An 18,802-nucleotide genomic window follows, 5' to 3' on the forward strand; every position below is an offset into this window, starting at 1 on the left:
AATTCGTGAAATTGTTGTGTACCCTAAGAAGAGTTGGTCAAAGGGTTACTGGAGTGTCTGTTATGTTGCTAGCTATAATATGGAACGCCGTTTAAAACAAAGTAGGTATACCCACAGGGATTGTGTCCATTATCATTTATCGCGTAGAAATGTATTATTCGCCATACTGAGGTTTACGCCAGCCCTGTATTAGGCGAAAGACATGTATTTTATAGTTTGTTTCTATGTTATATATACAGGCCTGGAGCAACGGAGCATCCTCGCAGTTAAGGAAGTTATGGTATATTGTAAGTTTAACTTCGTGACATATACAGAAATATTATTGTTACCAGTTTAGAGGAAATAGCCAACGCAATTTATGATTTTGCCGAAGCGATAGAACGGACCTCTGCTGAGAGATTTCCGTAAGTTTTTGTTGTCTTAATATTTGTAATATTTTTTTGTAGAGAATCTTCAAAAACGAATTATGTTATGTCTTATTTTAAAGGTACGAGATAGATGTCACGTACATGAATGCACATTGTAGATGTGTGATTTTTATTCTAATATATTTCCAATATACATTTTAATGTGCATTCCTAAGTGATAAATTTCGTGTTGAATGTTACTTTTTTATTCACAAGAGAATGTTAAAGGATATCAATTAATTAATCAAGTAATTTATGGATTATAAATGCGACTTTATAGTGTATTGGAAATTTTGAAAACATCCTAAGAAGACACATTGTGTACATTTTTTTTTTCGTTTTTCCGTTTCATTAAATGAAAGTTATACCACTGGTCCGTTCGTTCACCTCTTGCATTTTTAGACTCCTTAACTAAAAGAACCCGTGACAGGGGGCCAGGTGACATAATCAGCCCCGGGGCCCGATCTGGATGTCCGGGCCCTGATGATGAAAGTATTGGTTGAATACGCAATAAGGGCACAGGCCGAGTTCAGCAGCCTTTGTCCCTGAATTTGAAACTAATAACAACCTTACTATCTTATCTTCTGACGACATCATCTCTTTAAATAAATCGACTTAAATTAGAAAGATCCTTTCGCGCCAAACAGATTGCTACCGCTAATAGAATAGAAAACACTCCATGTAAAATCGTAATTGGTTTTAAGCAATTGTAGGTCTTTCTTGACATATGTCGGGCCTCTTTTTTTTCAAAAATAAATGGAGCGGCACCTAGTTAAAGATGATAATCATGCGCTTATGAAAATGAGAGCGGATCAGTCATTCGGTTGTTTGTTTTTTTCGTGCCCAGGTTCTTTCCTGGATGACTTTTCTTAAAAATATGATGAAAATGAGAGGTGATTGTTGTATGAGGCAATATCAAACAGCGGCTTTAGGGTATGACACTAAAAAATGTCATTGAACATCATCTCTCTACACAGTTTAGCGTCTTGCTGTGTTACGTCTTGTTTACGTCTTGTTAGCGTCTTGCTGTGGCAAACAGCAGGTGTTAGACAGCATCTGTACTATATATAGAGAAAGTGCCTTAATACGACGCGATTTGAAATGATTCTATTAAATATGAAAATAAACTGATTGACTGATAGACAGCTCCGAAACACTCTTTATCTGAGGAAGGGGTGCTTTGGAGTGACAAAAGTAAACTGGCAGAGGGTACAACACAGAGGCGCTACCACGTGTACTTCTATGGATTCTTCTGCCCCACCCCAACCAACCCCCACCCTCCCCCACCCCCAGGCACACCGAATATAATCAAGGTATAACTCAGTTATCGCCCCCTCCTAAAACTGTTCGTTGCTAACTTTTATTACCATCAAAAAAAAATTCCTATTATGTATTACTATGCATGCATGCAAGTTAGTGTGAAGAGTATATATATAGTGATTTAGTACATGATAAATGGCTATGCAAAGTACCGTTATGGACTTTGATATATATAATGTATAGGCTAATGACCACACCACATATACAGCAGTAGTTTGACTTTGATCGGCAATTTGCTTCAAATATAGGCCTACTCAAAATAATATTGTAATTGATCAAAGTAAGACACCGCCCCCGATTTTTTCATCAAATGAAGATTATAGTGTATTACGTACGCGTTTTACTGCCACTTCGAAATCGCGAAAAAAAGTTGACATTACAAGAAAAAACTCAACGTTTCGAAATAACGAAATTTCGAGACAATAAAATACAATGTAGTAAGTAAACAGTTTCACGGTGCTGTATAGTCTGTGTTGTTCATCATTGATTTACCACAGAATACTGCAGGCATCAGTAGCAATGCCAGTTTAGATCGTTAGAAAAGTTGTTCGTTCACTGAATTACAACTTTTCGTTATTTCGAAAACCTTTTCATCGTAATTTCGAACATATTTTCATAATTTCGAAACTCTTTTTAAAACTTTGGGTAAAAAAAACGTTTTTCGTTATTTCAATTTTTTTTCGTAGTTCCGATTTTGTTTTTCGGAAACATCACAAACTGGACTCTCTGATGTTTTAATTTATCACGGTGAGTAAATATAAATAAACTGAATATTTATACGGCCTCGTGCGTGGGCTGTACAGCTTCCACGTGCACTGAGCATAATATGAATTATGACCGTTCTCGACTGCACGTATAGTGAACCGTGATGCTATATATTTCCCTCGTCAAATAACTGCGCAAACTCAATGATCATGTGTTGATGGCTTTTAATTAGCAGTGATACCATGTATCGCTCCATAACGCAGTACGAATATGCTATGCATCTACCCGAAAGGCGTACTAGGCCTATACTTTGAAAAGTGTCTGAGATAACCTAATGAAAAGTGGTTGCTTTTGACATATTTCCGTATATCATATTGTTGTTTTATGCTATGTTTGTATTGTAAATAGTATAAATCAGAGAACATATGGTGTGAAAAATGCGGATGGTCGAAGATGACTTAAAGCATTTTAGGTTTTTATTGTATTTTAATGTGGTTATTTTCCCGTGTGAATAGTCTGAAAGGGTTGCGGTTTGTAGTTTGCTGAACTAACTCCTCTCAAAATCTAAATAATCATGGTGATGACTTTGCCTTACCAAGAGCCATGATAGGCAAATGCAGGGTTTCCCTTTATCCCCAACGAACCCCCTGTGGATGTCAGAGTTGTCCACGAACCCCCAACTTTTCGAGAAACGATCTGAGTCATTATTATACTATAATACGCATAACAGTGCTTTGTAAGAGATCCAGTATCACATGCATGGTACAGTACTACTATGGCAACATATGCGTATGGAACGCGAAAAGAGTTTGTCGATAGGTACGACCTTTGTACATTACTAAATTATATGATATATCAGATTTTAGTTCAACAAAAATTACTCTAGGTTTGACTTTCAGAAACCTCTCACGAACCCCCTGGGATGGACTCACGCGGCGCACCCCCTGGAGGTTCATGCACCCCAGTTAGGGAACCCATGGGCTAAACCACTGTGTGACTGGTACTCTTATCTACTTTAGCGGGCTTGAGTGGAAAGGGACGCCTGTAGTGTGCGGTAATTCAGTGTACATAATCTGTCCGCACCAGCAACAAAGGGTATATTCTACCCTTCTCTCAAGAAACGTGAATAAATGCAATTCGTGGGCAGTTTTTTTTAAGACATGTTGCTACAAAAGATTAAAGATCAAAGATCTGTTGACAGTTGAAATTATAGTGCATTATTAGATATGAAAATATAAACCTGAAAATAAGATATATGAAGTAAAGTTCAACCTATACATGTAAAAAGCCTGTCAAAAGGGCCTTCCCTTTCATGTGCATCAAACGAAGAAGGTTTGTATTAACTGACCAAAACTTCGCGCTCTGAAATAGCTAAATATCTATACTATAGGTTATGTACGCCTGAAGATGCTATATGAATTTCCCAACGTGTCACGTTACACAATAATGTGCACAGCTTGCTACTTTAGCGAACAAGTAAACAGGGCTTACATATAGACTAAATTTGTTGTTTTTGTGAAGAGAACGTTTCAATAGAGACATTACATGAAGTATAAATTATACGTGTTTTTGTCTTGTTTTAACAATTTCCCGAGAAACGCAGACATGCGCAGTAGCTGTGATGATTTTATCCAGCAAAATGACTGCTAAATAGTTGTCGAACTGATAAACATTTTTTTTTTTTTTATTCCATATATAACAGGTCGAAGATATAGAAACTGTTATCAATAACGTCACTTTTAATAAGGATATTCTCCGGGTATCTTCGATATGCCGGAGGGATAATTATTCTTAGGAATTGACACTGAATGTGTTATCAAAAAATATTAACAACGATATTGAAGTTTGTTATGTTCGTTATCAAAAACAAAACAAAAAATTCTAGATATCCCGAGGATTTTGTCGCTTCTTTTAAGGTCGCTTTAATTAGTTAATGGAATCGAGATGAAACTATACACCCAAAAGTATTGTTATCAAAAGGAATATGATAAATATTATATTTCAAGAATAATTTACAACCACTATTCATAAAGGTTAGATATTGATACCATTATAAATTAATGACGTTTCACATGCTTCGATGCTACAATACTTTGTGAATATATATTGATACAGGCGGTGTATTGGAAGATTATTGAAAATATCAATCTGTTTATAAACCTGGATTGATCGAGTCTTAAAGGGCTGTTCCGCGTGGCTTAATTGGTAATACATTAAACTGAAAGGTATTCCACATAAACTGTACTTAATAACTCCATCTCAGAATATCTCGAGGTATGGTTGATTTAACATGTGGGGTATTCTGATTGGCTAAGTTATCTCTCTTATGTAAGGAAGTTTATCACAGTAGATAGTCTGTGAGGTGATGTCATCATGGTACGCATTCTCCAAACAGCATTGCTTAGCTATCTATAAATCTTGTGTTTGATATTTATCCATAAGATTTGATCATATACTTGAAAAATTTGCTTATAACTATCCATGTTTTCTCTCTTTTTAGAACTTCACCAAAATGCAACTGGTTTTTTTTTTTGGGGGGGGGGGGTAGAAGTATACTATTGCCTTCGTTTTCGTTAGATAGATGATTTAATTACACAAAGGAAAACCAAACTCAATTGGTATGATGACGTCATTCGCTCAGCTGTTGCCAGATGCATTCACAAAAATATCACCCAAAAAACAATTTCATATCTAACTCGCGATACAAAATAATAAAGGTGTGATTCTTGTACCCGGCTATTGATACGGAGATCTCAGGCGATTTTGCTATGCCATCCGATCTAAGCCTGCACAATATCTCCTTAAAGTTTGCCGTAAGAGGTAATTGTATTTATCGTACAATGTGCACGGTAAAAACAGTATTCTTCCGATGACAGAAAAATAACATAACTGAACAAATTTACTCACAATCAATTGTTTTACTCTTTCAGCGACAGTCTCGAGCGATAACAATAAACCATGAAAGTCTTACAAATGAAAAAAGAAAATATTAATTTATATAGACATGAGATTTGCTATGTGAACTAGAACGGTTAACGTGTCGCTAATCTGGTTGTATCCACGTATATCTATTACCGTAATGCTTCGCTCGTCGTATAATATCGTAATGGCCATATGGTTACCGCCTCGATGTAGCCTATTAAGAAGACTTGGCACGAGGGTGCACCAACTTGTTTAATTTGTGCCCAGGCTCTTATCTTCGGTGACTTTTATTAAGTGGTATCCAAGTCTGTGCATATTACATGATTCGGTCACAGTGAAACATTAAGATTTGTGATACTATAAACACTCTCGACTTGTTTATAGTAATATATATTGCATTTCTAGTATGATAAAGTAAATTGTCTGATCGACATAAGTAGAGTGTCTGAGAAGGGTTCAGCGGAGACATTCTGTCGTTTTCTGACGTATAGCGTGACACAAAGGATGTAGGGGGGGGGGGGGTAGAAACAGTTGCTACTTAAGTTTAAGTTCAAGTTTTGAACCTCAAATGATTCCACCCCTGTACCTTCACAGGGCCCATCCCATAAGTGGCATGGAGAGCCATATCAGGTCCCGGGGGGGGGGGGCAACTGTGTCCCAGTGGCTCCTTCTACCGCTCTTCAATTATCCCATATTTCCCCGGAACCGTCCAACTTTCCCTGGCCCCTTAATTGTTCCGATCCCGGGAGTTGCAGCTCCCGTACGGCTCTTGTCAAGCCTGCATCGCCCACTCCATCCAGAACGCACCATCGTAACACTAATTCTACTTTCCCAGAAACCTCAACGACTCAAACAAGTAAGCGACCGATCGTCTTATGGAAAAGAACATTGGGGTCGATTGAAATTCGAGAATGACCACTCACACTTATAAAACAGTAAAAATTGAACAGACCTGTTCAGATTTTCCTTTATGAATATGCAAAAAGTTCATCAGAACAATGAATGAGTGCATCATAAATTGCTGAAATTTAAAATGCGTAGCTCTGTCAGTATATAATGCGAAATTAAGCTCTATTAAACTATATTGATATACGAAAAGCGAAAAAACACCTTTGCTCAAGGTATCCTCCCTCTCTCCCCCCCCCCCTCACCCTTCCACTCTACCTCGTACTTTTGTCACTCCTGTTCAACATAATTCCTACTGATGCCCCCTCCCTCGTTATACATTTGTAACATGTTATATTATAATAATGAATGGGCATACTCGTGAGACTTAGTAAAATAGATAATTTCTTGAAATCCAAAGTGAATAGCTCTGTCGGTAAATATGCTGCGAGATTAAACTATAGGCCTATTTTTCGCCGATGCACCCCCCCCCCCAAAAGAGAGAGGCAACTTTGCTCAAGTTATCATCACCCCCCCCCCCCCCCACAAACAACACACACCTTTCCACTCTAACTATCACCTTATCAAAAAGAGTTTCTATAGTTGTACCCCTAATGTTATATCTCAAAACTTGATTTATATTCATTGCACTAGTTGTACCTCTTCTGTGATATCTCAAAACCTGATATATATTTCCACTGCACTATAGTTGCACCTCTTCTGTGATATCTCAAAACCATATATATATATATATTTCCACTTCTTCAATTCGCGATGATCAAGACAGCTGTATGTATTTTAGATCCTCTTGCAAGCAGGATCTCGCGAAGAAGCCATCATTGGCTTATCAAAGCCGCAAGCTGACCGAAGTCAGTCTCTTACATTCATATTTAACGTCCATGATTATGAATTATCAATTGTCAACAACTCCGTAACTGGACGACATACATTAATATTGGAGTGACTCGAACTGGGGACCTTATGATTGAAAGGCACCGGCGTTAACCACTGAGCTAACACTCCCTACTACTCATAACATAAATCTAAGATTCATCTTGATCGATTGAACTGTTCTTTCAATTCAGTTTATCGCAATGCTGGAAGTATTTCAGACCCCCTCCCATCTAATCATAAGAATTGCCGACAATCATCGTAAAAGTCACTTTTGTCGTCGGCTTTGTGGAAGATTTAGGGGATTCAAAAACATAAAAATATTTTGCAATTTAAAACTATATAGCAGTTAGAAATAACGTATGCGATCTCTCCCTCAATATTTCAAGAGTTTTAACCTTCTCTTCAAACAAAAAGATAACATCGATATTTTTTTAAAGCTTTGATTTGGTATCGTGTGAACGACAAGACTGGAAAATATATTCGTTTAAATCTATCAAAAAAATAGCGGTTTAGCTATATGTTGATTGATTTTGGACAGAATTTTAGTCTTTATACATGTTAAAGTCCAAGAAACATTGTTTTAATAATCGGATGGAGCCACTATACTTACCCATTATAATAAATAATATTTGGGGAAAAAAATGGAAATTTAAAATAACTTGTGCAAAATTGGATCATGAAGAATATGCATTTTATGGTCTTTTTTGATAATAATACTCGATATGTATTGAGGGACAAATTAGTCGATTTATTTTCAGGTGTATGAACTTTTAGAATTCAATTAACAAGCTTCGTAGATCATAATATCTATAACACACAATAATATGCCTTTCGTTGTTTTATTTTTTATTTTGTATGTTGTTGCTCCAATTCAGTTGGTATATATAAACTATTTGTCGGTATTCCTGTCTTGGTTATTTAGGGATTGTAATCTCTATGCCAGCTGTTTGCACTTGACGAAAATAGACCCCTCATTGTTTGCAATAAAAATAATCCACACTTCACCCCCTCTCCCTTTCCACTCTCTCCTACTACCCACGGCCCTTCCCCCCCATCATTTCCAAATATCCCCTCCCCCACTCCCTTCCCCACCCTTGCCAACATTTTCCCACTTTTCCACCGTAAAGTAGAAACGTTTTTTCCCCGTCATTCTCGGCGAATTAGTTAAGATTGTCTCGTCACTAACCATGCATAATCGGTAACGCAATTGTCGCAAAACTAATTTTGCCAGTATATCCCTGCGTTCCCCTGCTTCTCTTATGCCGTTCCTCAACCATGACCTTATTTCCATAGGCGTACGAGGCGGGGGGGCAGGGGGGCAGACTGCCCCCCAAATTTCCAGAGGACAAGAAATTCGGGCAAAAGTCCTGAAAAATTCGGGCAGTCTAAGAGGAGAAAAAAAAAAAAATATATATATATATTTTTTTTTAGGCTGCCCGAATTTTTCAGGACTTTTGCCCGAATTTCTTGTCATCTGGAATATAAATATGCAGTAGCTTGCCCGAATCTTTTTCAAATTTTTGCCCGACAATTCCATGATTTTCTTTATTCAGCATCATTATGCCCGAATATATCCGTGTAACACCACCGTAAGCGCAGTTCATCTGGGCTACCACGCTTTTTGCAAGATCAATTTTTTTTCTAACTAGTCAATTGTTTACCTGGACCAAGGGCGGCGGAACCGGGGGGGCACAGGGGCACGTGCCCCCCCCACTTTTCCTCAGGTTAAAAATGTGCCTTTTTTTCTATATAAAAATTGAGGTGCCTCAAGTTAGCAAGAGGCCAGGGAACCATAATGAACACTCGGGAAGGGCCGTTTCCGGCCATCTGAGGGGTTTGTAAAACCAAAAATTTTTATAGTACGCTCCGCGCCAACCGATGGTGGCGCTCCGCTCAGATAGTCGTGCATACGACTTTGCAAATCCTGGCCAAGCCCGTGACTTTTAATGAATTTCTGTGGGTCAAACTTAAAACTATTTCGAATGGAAAATTTGTTAAGATATTAACAAGAAAAAAACCAGTCTAATTCGGAAGATTCCTATACATTAGCAACTAGCATGATTTCACCTCATTTTGTCTCAAGAGAAAACTTGTTCCTTGTTTCCCAATTTGCGTATTGGATATTGCAGTGCTAGTATGCATATTTTCCTTTAGGGGGGGGGGGGGCGTTGATGGAGTGATGTGTATACACAAATAAGATAATACAATAAGAGTTATAAAGGGTACTAAATATAGGGCTGCATCAGTCCAATCGAATTTCTGCAAAGTGCCCTTAGATGTAGGTGCCCCCCAGATTAAAAGTGCTTCCGCCGCCCTTGACCTGGATATCCCCAACATGAGTGTATATAGAAGAAACATTTTCTTTTTCATGGATGGTGGGGGGGGGGTGCCTACAAGCATAGAAGTACGGGTTTATCATATTCTTTGTTATATTTTATACTTTTTTGTAAGACAAATTGCAGTCTCACCCGACACAGCGACATTATCCCGCTTACGTGTCGTTGAACAATGTATGTTTTTCTGGAGGTAGCTGAGTACTGTGTTAAAATAATAAATAAGGTAACTAAATAGGAGCTTAAAAAATATACTGTCCCATTTTCCCCTTCAAAGTGATGTTACCATTTTTTCTTCTTCTAATATACCAAATTTTTGAGGAAGTGTCAATTTCTAAAACGTGAGATTATAAAATAAAGAATGTTTAGATGCAACTTGCAAGGCCTCAGAAGTGCCGTTTCCGGCAATCTGAGAGGCATTGTGTGCCCAAAATTTTCTTGTACGCTACGCGCCAACCGATGGTGGCGCTCCGCTTTGATAGTGTCACGGGAACTTTCGGGCACAAAAAGTTCTGCCCCCCCAAACTGAAATGGTCCCGTACGCCTATGCTTATTTCTACAATGTGCTCCCCCACCCCACCCCCCTCTCACACACAAAACAAATAATAATAATAAAACATTTCGGACAATTTAAGAGAAACGTTTGCTAAACATTTATGGAAATACGTTTCTTATAATTTCAAGCCTGCGTGCATTTCTAGTATGCTTTCACTAATGCACGCATGTCTTATACACTTTACAATACAATAACAATTTTCATGAAGACACATTTATCGCCCATGCATGCAATCTCTCCCTCCATAGAAAACAAATTGTAACGTGAGCACCTCAAGGCTATAAAATATATAAACATATATATCTATATATTTATGGCCACAAGAAAAGACCTTGTACATGAAATCAATTTAACTAGATTGAAAAACAATAAATTGTGACTCGTGTTTTTAATTCTGTCTAGTTTAATCATTTAATAAGCAAATTTTAATGAATGATCTTATCTTTAATTGTGTTAGATATCTCCAATTTCTTGCTGGAAGTGTTTCCCCGGTTTATTTTAATTACTCTGTTTACGTGTTATGCTTAGTCGGAATATAGATGTACATCATTGACATAATGAAAAGGGACACGTGATGAAAGAAATTGTCTCAACTTGAATGCAGAGACAAAAAGAAAAAGAGCTTTCAAGCGTTCAAGCTTCCAATGGTGAATGGTTGACTATGAGCTCAACTGCACAGCCTTAGTGACGTAGTATCAACCGATTCTGGGCACAAGTCAGTATCTCACTGCAGGTGTTATCAAGAAGCAATTAACTCATTTTCTCTATGTATACATAACACCCAAAGTAACAGTTTTATGTTAGCACCATCACGTTGCGTTTGCTATGTTTTATTATAATAATTATTATTATTATTACTAATATTAATATTGTTATTACTATAGGCTACTCGGTAAGGGGTCATATTATATAGTTAGGATCAGGTATACCCAGTTTTAAGAGCCTAATCTCCCGGTGGCATAGAATAATAAAATAAAAAATTAGCCACAACGTTTGCTGGAATGTTTTGGCATGAGGTAAAAGTAAGGTAAAAGTATAATTATCTCCAAATGATATGTTTTATTGCGAAGATAAGAGAAAAACACAATGAATTTCACTTTGATGTAATTTTATTAGCTTGTATCCGGTAATATACAATGCGATTGACATAGCAACACGTCAGTTGACAAAAAAACAAACGGTTACGTCATTTCTATATACAAAAGATATCTATAAATAGATTTCTTTGTCAATTCTATTATGATCTAGTTTGAACTAAATGAGCATTCTATGGATATTTTGATTTACAAGATATATGAAGCAATAACAAGAAGGGATTTTAAAAGCAAATTTCACGACATCGTCAAACACAACCAACTGCTCGAGTAGGCCTTATTTTTCCATCAGTTCATATTTGTCAGTATATATCTTCTCTTCCTTACTTGCAATCTTATTTTTCAGGAAAAAATATGGCAGTCAAGATTAAGAAAATGTCACTTGTATTTAGTTTTTCTTCCAAAGTAAGTAGAACCAGAAGACAACTGAGTGTCACGTGACGTTGATTTTATATTTTCTTTATGACAACAGAGTGTGTTTTAATAGTGACTTCATAGCTTATTGGCACCTCCGACAAACTGCAGTTGAGCCTTGTTACGCCGTACGATTTAGACGATCTGACGTGGTAATTAATTAGTCATTACGGCCGTGATCTCAATAGCAGAGTGTTAATATCTGTTAGCTCCCACCTATGTATGCAATTTGTGTTTTGTCTTTTTCCTTTTTCATGAGTGGGTTCAAGAGTGAGCTGCAGTGCATTGGGCCCTTCACTCTAACTTCACTGTACTTTACGCAAAGCCGTAAAGTGCAATATTATAATATCAGAATAGGATCTGGGATTGCCAAGGGCAGTTCATTTGTCAATTATAAAAAGAAAGACAAAAGTACAGTCGATAAGTGTAATAAGACGGGCTAAGACAAAGGTATATGTTGGTTCTCGTGTTACTCATCCAGGTATTCATGTAAAAGCAGTGACCGGCAGCTGTGATCCGTTGGAGGCTTAAACGGCCGGAACAAACCCTTCGAAGCCCCTGCAAGGCATTAGGGACCCTGGTTCAATGAACCGCCTATTGTTGCGTTTATGCCTTTGTTTTTTATTATTATTTCATTAACCGTATTGTACATTAAGTCAACTGAACTTCAACTTAATATATATATATATATATATATATATATGCAAAAACTCAAATAATATTTTACTGTACTTGTTCGCAGACAACTATAGTCTCAACACCTAAGCACAATACTTGTAGTGATTCAAGTCTCAGTAGTTATATGTGTACTCGAATGCCCTTCTGGATATGTAATCTTAGTGATTCACGTCTCTTCAGGATTTGTAATCTTATTTGTTCTCGCTCTCGGAACGTTTAGGAATACCTTGTATATATGCTAGTACCGTATAGTTTAAGTACGCGTACTTACCCCTTAGAGTATTGTGTTTTTACTCACATTTATAGGAATTCATATATTGTACTCATATACTCATGCTGTTGTATTTTTACTAAAAGTCTGCCAAACAAACAACCTGTACAACACTGCACATTTTATACACGCAATGAAAACAACATACACTGCATGTGGTTTTCATGCCAACCTTTTACATTTGAACCCTCACTAACTTTATTGAAAAAAGGAAAAAGAAATAAGGGCAAGCAATGAGTGTGTTCAAATATTATAGGCAACGTATTTTTTGAGTCGAATTAAGTTTGAAGCCGGTATGCAAGGCACGTTTATGCAGGGGCGACTAATTTATGGAGGGCCAAAAGGGCAAAAAAGAACCTGACGTAATTGATGCATGAGAACCACACGTCCAGTATCATCGCACGAATAATAATCGTAAGAAGGTTCACTGGCTGAAGCAATCCATAAAAGAAAAAGAAATAAGGACAAGCCATGATTGTTTGATATAGGCAACGTATATTTCTTGGGTCGAATGAAGTTTGACGACGGTATGCACGGCACGTTTATTCAGGGGCGACTGATATATGGAGGGCGAAAAAGGACAAAAAAGAAATGAACATTGCTGCATGAGAACCTATCGCCCAGTAGCATCGAACGAATAAATTTCGCATGAAGATTCAATGGCTGAAGCAATCCATAATTCCATAAATATATGAATATTACATGAATTTGTCAGAGTGGTACAATATTATAACCCACGGAAAATGCAGCTTTAAAAACAGCATATCTATAATGTGGGAACAAAGTGTTAATTTATCACGCATTGGAAGCATATAAACACGATGAGCACACATGTTCCATGATGATTTATATTTCTAATAAAGGAGCTATAAACCCCACCCATGCATGATAACGCTACCGTATATAACAGAGAGGCTTACAAATAGATTCAAATGCTTGGAGATCGTTTGACAAGACAATGCCCTTGCCTAAACCGTCATAAACTAATCATATTCACGTTCACACACGTTCTCTTGCAACCATCTCACGCGACCAACATCTATGCGCTACCTTGATGTAGCGTGAGCGCCTCTCCATCTCGACTCTTTCTGCAGGTTTATAATTAATTTCTCTCGGTCATCATCTAGTCTGGATAACCTCTCTCCTTTTCCTCTTTCCCGAATTACCCCGAAATCCAAACTTAAATTTAGAATATCCCAAAGCATTGCAGATGCCTCGCCATGTGTCGGATATACCACCCTCTTGCTTGCCTCGTCTCTTTGTAATTTCCGCTTTGGATGACCGCTCGACGTACATTATAGCTCCTGCCACGCGTGAAGTTAACGTCCCTAACTACGACCTTCCCGTCATGCATCTATCCCGATTTCTTATCAACATCAGCAGGTGCATTTATTTTTGTGTATTTGTCTCCGAATTGATGTTATTGGAGGCTGCAGATGTATAAGGTATATAATTCTTCTGGAAACTTCCGATGGAAGATGAAACTGTATTTTTTTTTTCTGTTTCTGAACAGACCTTTCGTCCCCATCCCCACTCACATGCGATACATTAAGCTCACGTCGTCATGTAATACTATTATCATTTCATTATTAGCACCGGCATGCTGCTTTTGTACGTTCAAACATTTATTATATATAACTGCTGTTTATATCTAAACGATGTTTGCCAAAACTTGTGTTCATGAAAGAACGAATTTGTTATAAAGTGCGTTGTCACATGTTTATGAACATATATGAATATAAATCCAAAGGTTTATTACATATGAATGTTATTATTTCGTGATAACTGTTCTTTTAAAGTTTGATGTAAAATGTTTGATTTTTCATAAACCCACACATATACATGAATCAGCGAAAAACGTAAGTACCACATCTTGGGAACTATATTCTTCTGCGATCATCTGAAACTAAAAAAAAAACGTGAGTAGCACATCTCCGGTATTATGTTTCTGCTATCATCTAAAACAGCGAAAACGTAAGAAGCGCATCTCGGGAACTATTTTCTTGTTCTCATATCTGAAACAGCGAAATCGTGAGTAGCATATCTCGGGTATTATATTTCTGCTATTATCTGAAACAGCGAATACGTCCATTTTCTACCTTGTCTGGCTTTTCTAATTCTCTACCTTTCAAACATTATAACAAAATAAATCTTTCTTCCGATGTGAATTCAGCGAGAACAATAAATAGAAGAAGGTTAAATTCATTAACCTTTCAATATTTTTCCCTGCCATGTTTGCTATCGTATCTTATATAAAGAAAAGCTAAATTAAAGTTCTATTTATATCCATGTGATGTGTAAATATATCTACATGCGAAACCAAACATTGAGCAGTATCTCATACGCATGGCGATTCGAAGCCAGTCTGACATATTTGATATCATATTCATCCGTTCATTCTATATACCAATAAATGCAAATGATTTAGTTACGACTACAGACCAATCACTTTGGAATCTCGTAGTTCGATATTATACTAAATATAAGAGAATTTTTCTTTTCTTTTTTTTCTTTTTTCTTTTCATAAATAAATGTCGATTTGCTTAGCGGCAAGTTGCAAGGCCAATTTAGATTCAGAGTCCTCCAATTAGATTTAAACGGCTAAGTTGATCGTATAGGAATGTTAGACGCTATATATAGGCTCACCTTTTTGTATAATATCCAAGGCGCACGCTCTACCAGTCTGCACGGTATCGGTTGACTAGTAGAAGCATCTCGGCAGTACAAATAATCAAAGGAATATGTATGAACGGGATATTAAGGATAGTGATAGAGTCATGGTGGTGGAGGGAATCAGGGTACCCGTGCCCCCCCCCCCCCACCCGCCCCACAGATTTTGATTAACTATCATTATTAATTTGATCATCCTGACAAATAAATAAATAATGAGTAGAAAACTCACTACATAATAACTTTTAACCAAGTCTCAAAAAACAATCAGAGGGAGGGGGGTTGGGGTGGGAATGTTTAGTTAGACAGAACCTTCGATGTTCAGGTCGGGGCTACGGGGACAGTTACGTCACTAGGGGATTTGACCCCCCTAATCTCCACCCCGCCCCCTCAGCTGATCTGTCTTTAAGAAGGGATGCGAGCAGGTGACATGGAGCTCATAATTAAAAGTCAGTCTCATGTGCTTGCCAACAGACTAATCTATATTCAGCCATGTGATATGTTGCAGCCCATTCGTAGTACTGTTGTATCATATATTTATACGCTATCATGTGGCAGCATGGGTGGGTGGGGTGGGGGAGGGGGTTAGTTCATAAATTGTATACCACTAAACACCAGGATTAAAGGAAAGTATCATTGACAATTACAATAACGACAACATATTTTATAACATATTTAAAACATAAAGAAAACATGCAACGATAGAGGTATAACTATAAAAAAAAAAATATGAAAAAATGGTTCACGGGCTAGGCCGCGTGTTGCAATCTTGATAGTGTGGAAGTTTACTTCATGTGACAAAAGAAATAGTTTAGGGATGATGTAAATAGACGGCACAGCCATACCCTATACCTTTGTACCCTACAAAATATGTAGGGAGAGTAAGAGAAGATGTACAACACCGGGCGCGGGGGGGGGGGGGGTGGGGTGACAGTTCGACCGTCTTACAGCCGGACTAGAGTGTTCACGGTAGCAGAAGTAGAGGGGTGTATATTATTAGTATCCAAGAGGTTACATCATATTAACCAGTATAGTGGCGACATGTGCACTACCTATATGCCAACCAACTACGTAAAGACCAATATAGTTGCTCTAGTGTAACTAAACAGTTTTAGAGAGTTCAATTCGCTAATGGTACAGTGAACGTAATGATTATAGAAATAACCATATGTATTTTAACGTTTCAAGTGGTTTGTTTTCCCTAGTAATCCTTCGAAAACTAGATGTTTCTATTTACCACGTTGCAAAATGAGTTATTACATTAATTATTTTATGCATATAATTCGGTGTTAAAATGAATTCAGTTATACAATATACCTATACTACATTAATTATTTGATGCATATAATTCGGTGTTGAAATGAATTCAGTTACGGGAATGTCAGTTATACAATATACCTATACTACATTAATTATTTGATGCATATAATTCGGTGTTGAAATGAATTCAGTTACGGGAATGTCAGTTATACAATATACCAACGAATGCAGTGACATAATATCAGTTCAATAAGACAGCGATTTACATGTCTTAATATTCCACATAAAATATATTCTATCAGTATTATATATTTAAATATTTTTTTCAGTAATTTTTACAAGACTTTATATTTCTTCTATTATGCATATATAAGCCGCGCCTTCTTTTATTAACATGCAGAAAATATTATTATTATTATTATTATTTATATGTAAATATAATATAACATATAATACATATAATAATGATAATAATAATAATAATAATAATCATGACATACCCTCTTTAATGACAAATTGTCTCTCTCTCTTTCCATCTCTCTTTCTGTCGAAGAGGAGGCGAAAGAAAGTTCCTTACAAATGCATGATTTCATGCACTTATTATTATCCGATATCATTAACATTCTAATTAGCCTATACGTGTCATACGTGCTTGCTTGTTGCAGTCCACAGTCGTTGGTTCTTATGTGACTTTTCTTGAAGAAAAAAAGTAGCGATGCATTTACAATATCGTATAACCACCAAGTTATCCACATCCTCGCTCACAAATATCCATATGAAATGTACTTGTATATATGTGTATGTGTGTATGTATGTGCATATGAAATGTACTTGTTTTTTCCTTTACACATACACACTTACTGCACACGCACACACGCTCATATATATACCAAGACTTGTTATATATATATATATATATATATATATATGTGTGTGTGTGTGTGCGTGTGCGTGTGCAGTAAGTGTGTGTGTGTAAAGGAAATGAACTTGTTTGTAAGGATGAAGTCGAAGGAAAATTGGTGTTCTTGTCTTCATGGAAATTCACTTTTCCATCGAAAATACCCTTAAAATGAACTGTGATAATACTGTAATTTAACTGCCATAATCACTCAGTTTTCCACTGACACTCTCGCTTTCAAATATCCATGAAAAGGTTCTTGTTAGTGAAGGATATATGGGTAAGAAGTGTGTTCTCTTTTGCTGTGGAATGCACTTTCTTATAGGACATATCCTCACAAGGAAGCCTAACCCACCTCTGTCCGCTCTTCCTCCATCCACCCCACTCCCTCTCTACCCCACTCTGCCGTATATATCCGTGTCTCCTTCCAATCCTCTTATATCTACTACATAAACATGATCACAATTGACCTCTTTTGACCTTAAACTGATAATTTCGTGACGAAAAAGAAACATCTTCGGGCATATATGTTTAATAAGCACTGATGTAAGATTCTAGCCGTGAGGCATTCTATCAACATTTTTTTTCCGAAGTAACAGTCTGGTGTAACTTTACGAAAAGATCTACATAACGAAACTTGGGGGGAAGAAAACGGAGCGCGGTCACACCAAGAGAAGGGCAGGTGTTTAGAATATCTGGAAGCTATGATCCCTGATACCAACAGTAAAAGAGCAAAGTTTAAAAAAACGAATTATAGTTTCGGGCTAAAAATCAACTTTCAAGATGTAATCAGATAATATTATTTTTGAGAAAATGGAGTAAACGTAAAAACATAAAAAAACATCAAGAAGATTCTCTGGAAAAGTGTTTAGGTGGGAACAGGTTGTGAGTACTAGAGACGGCTTCGTGTTCTGTTCACTTTTATTCCCGCAACATGATAGTGGCGATGTGTCACAAGAGGAGGGAAGGGGAGGATGTACCGGGAAGACATGAGGAAAGGTGACAATTTCAGGCTGCCTCTTTCATATCAATTGACAGAGTAATGTGAGGCCAATTTTTATTCAACCTGTTTTGCTACATTTTTCGTGGATCCGTATATATATATATATATATATATATATATATATATATATATATTTATATATATATATATATATAAATATATATATATATATATATAATAGTTGGTTGGTTGGCGTCTATCTTGGCGCAGAGTGCTCTATGTCCAGATCGTTGTCTGACGATCGCTAAAACGCGTGAAACTCCGAGTTACAACTACTAGTGTTCCACAGTCTCAACTAGTATCAACATTATATATATATATATATATAGAGTAGGTTGGCGTCTATCTTGGCGCAGAGTGCTCTATGTCCATTGGACAGAGCGGAATATATGTTGATACTAGATGAGACTAGTGGAACACTAGTAGTTGTAACTCGGAGTTTCACGCTTTGTAGCGATCTTCAGACAACTCTGAAGATCGCTACAAAGCGTG

General features: G+C 37.0%; 1 long non-coding RNA gene across 3 annotated transcripts in view; it reads left to right on the forward strand.

Moving 5' to 3' along the window:
• The first annotated feature begins 166 nt into the window (after positions 1–166).
• Positions 167–18,802, forward strand: part of LOC139958475 (uncharacterized) — a 26,269-nt gene continuing 7,633 nt past the window's right edge. For 2 of the 3 annotated variants that reach the window (XR_011789804.1, XR_011789807.1), the window contains exons 1-2: positions 167–404; positions 2,414–2,474. This is a non-coding gene — a long non-coding RNA (uncharacterized lncRNA). The remainder of the gene's footprint in view (positions 405–2,413; positions 2,475–18,802) is intronic. The other variant, XR_011789806.1, reaches the window with a different exon arrangement.

The sequence above is a fragment of the Apostichopus japonicus genome, chromosome 3, assembly GCF_037975245.1.
Source record: "Apostichopus japonicus isolate 1M-3 chromosome 3, ASM3797524v1, whole genome shotgun sequence".
Classification (NCBI taxonomy): domain Eukaryota; kingdom Metazoa; phylum Echinodermata; class Holothuroidea; order Aspidochirotida; family Stichopodidae; genus Apostichopus; species Apostichopus japonicus.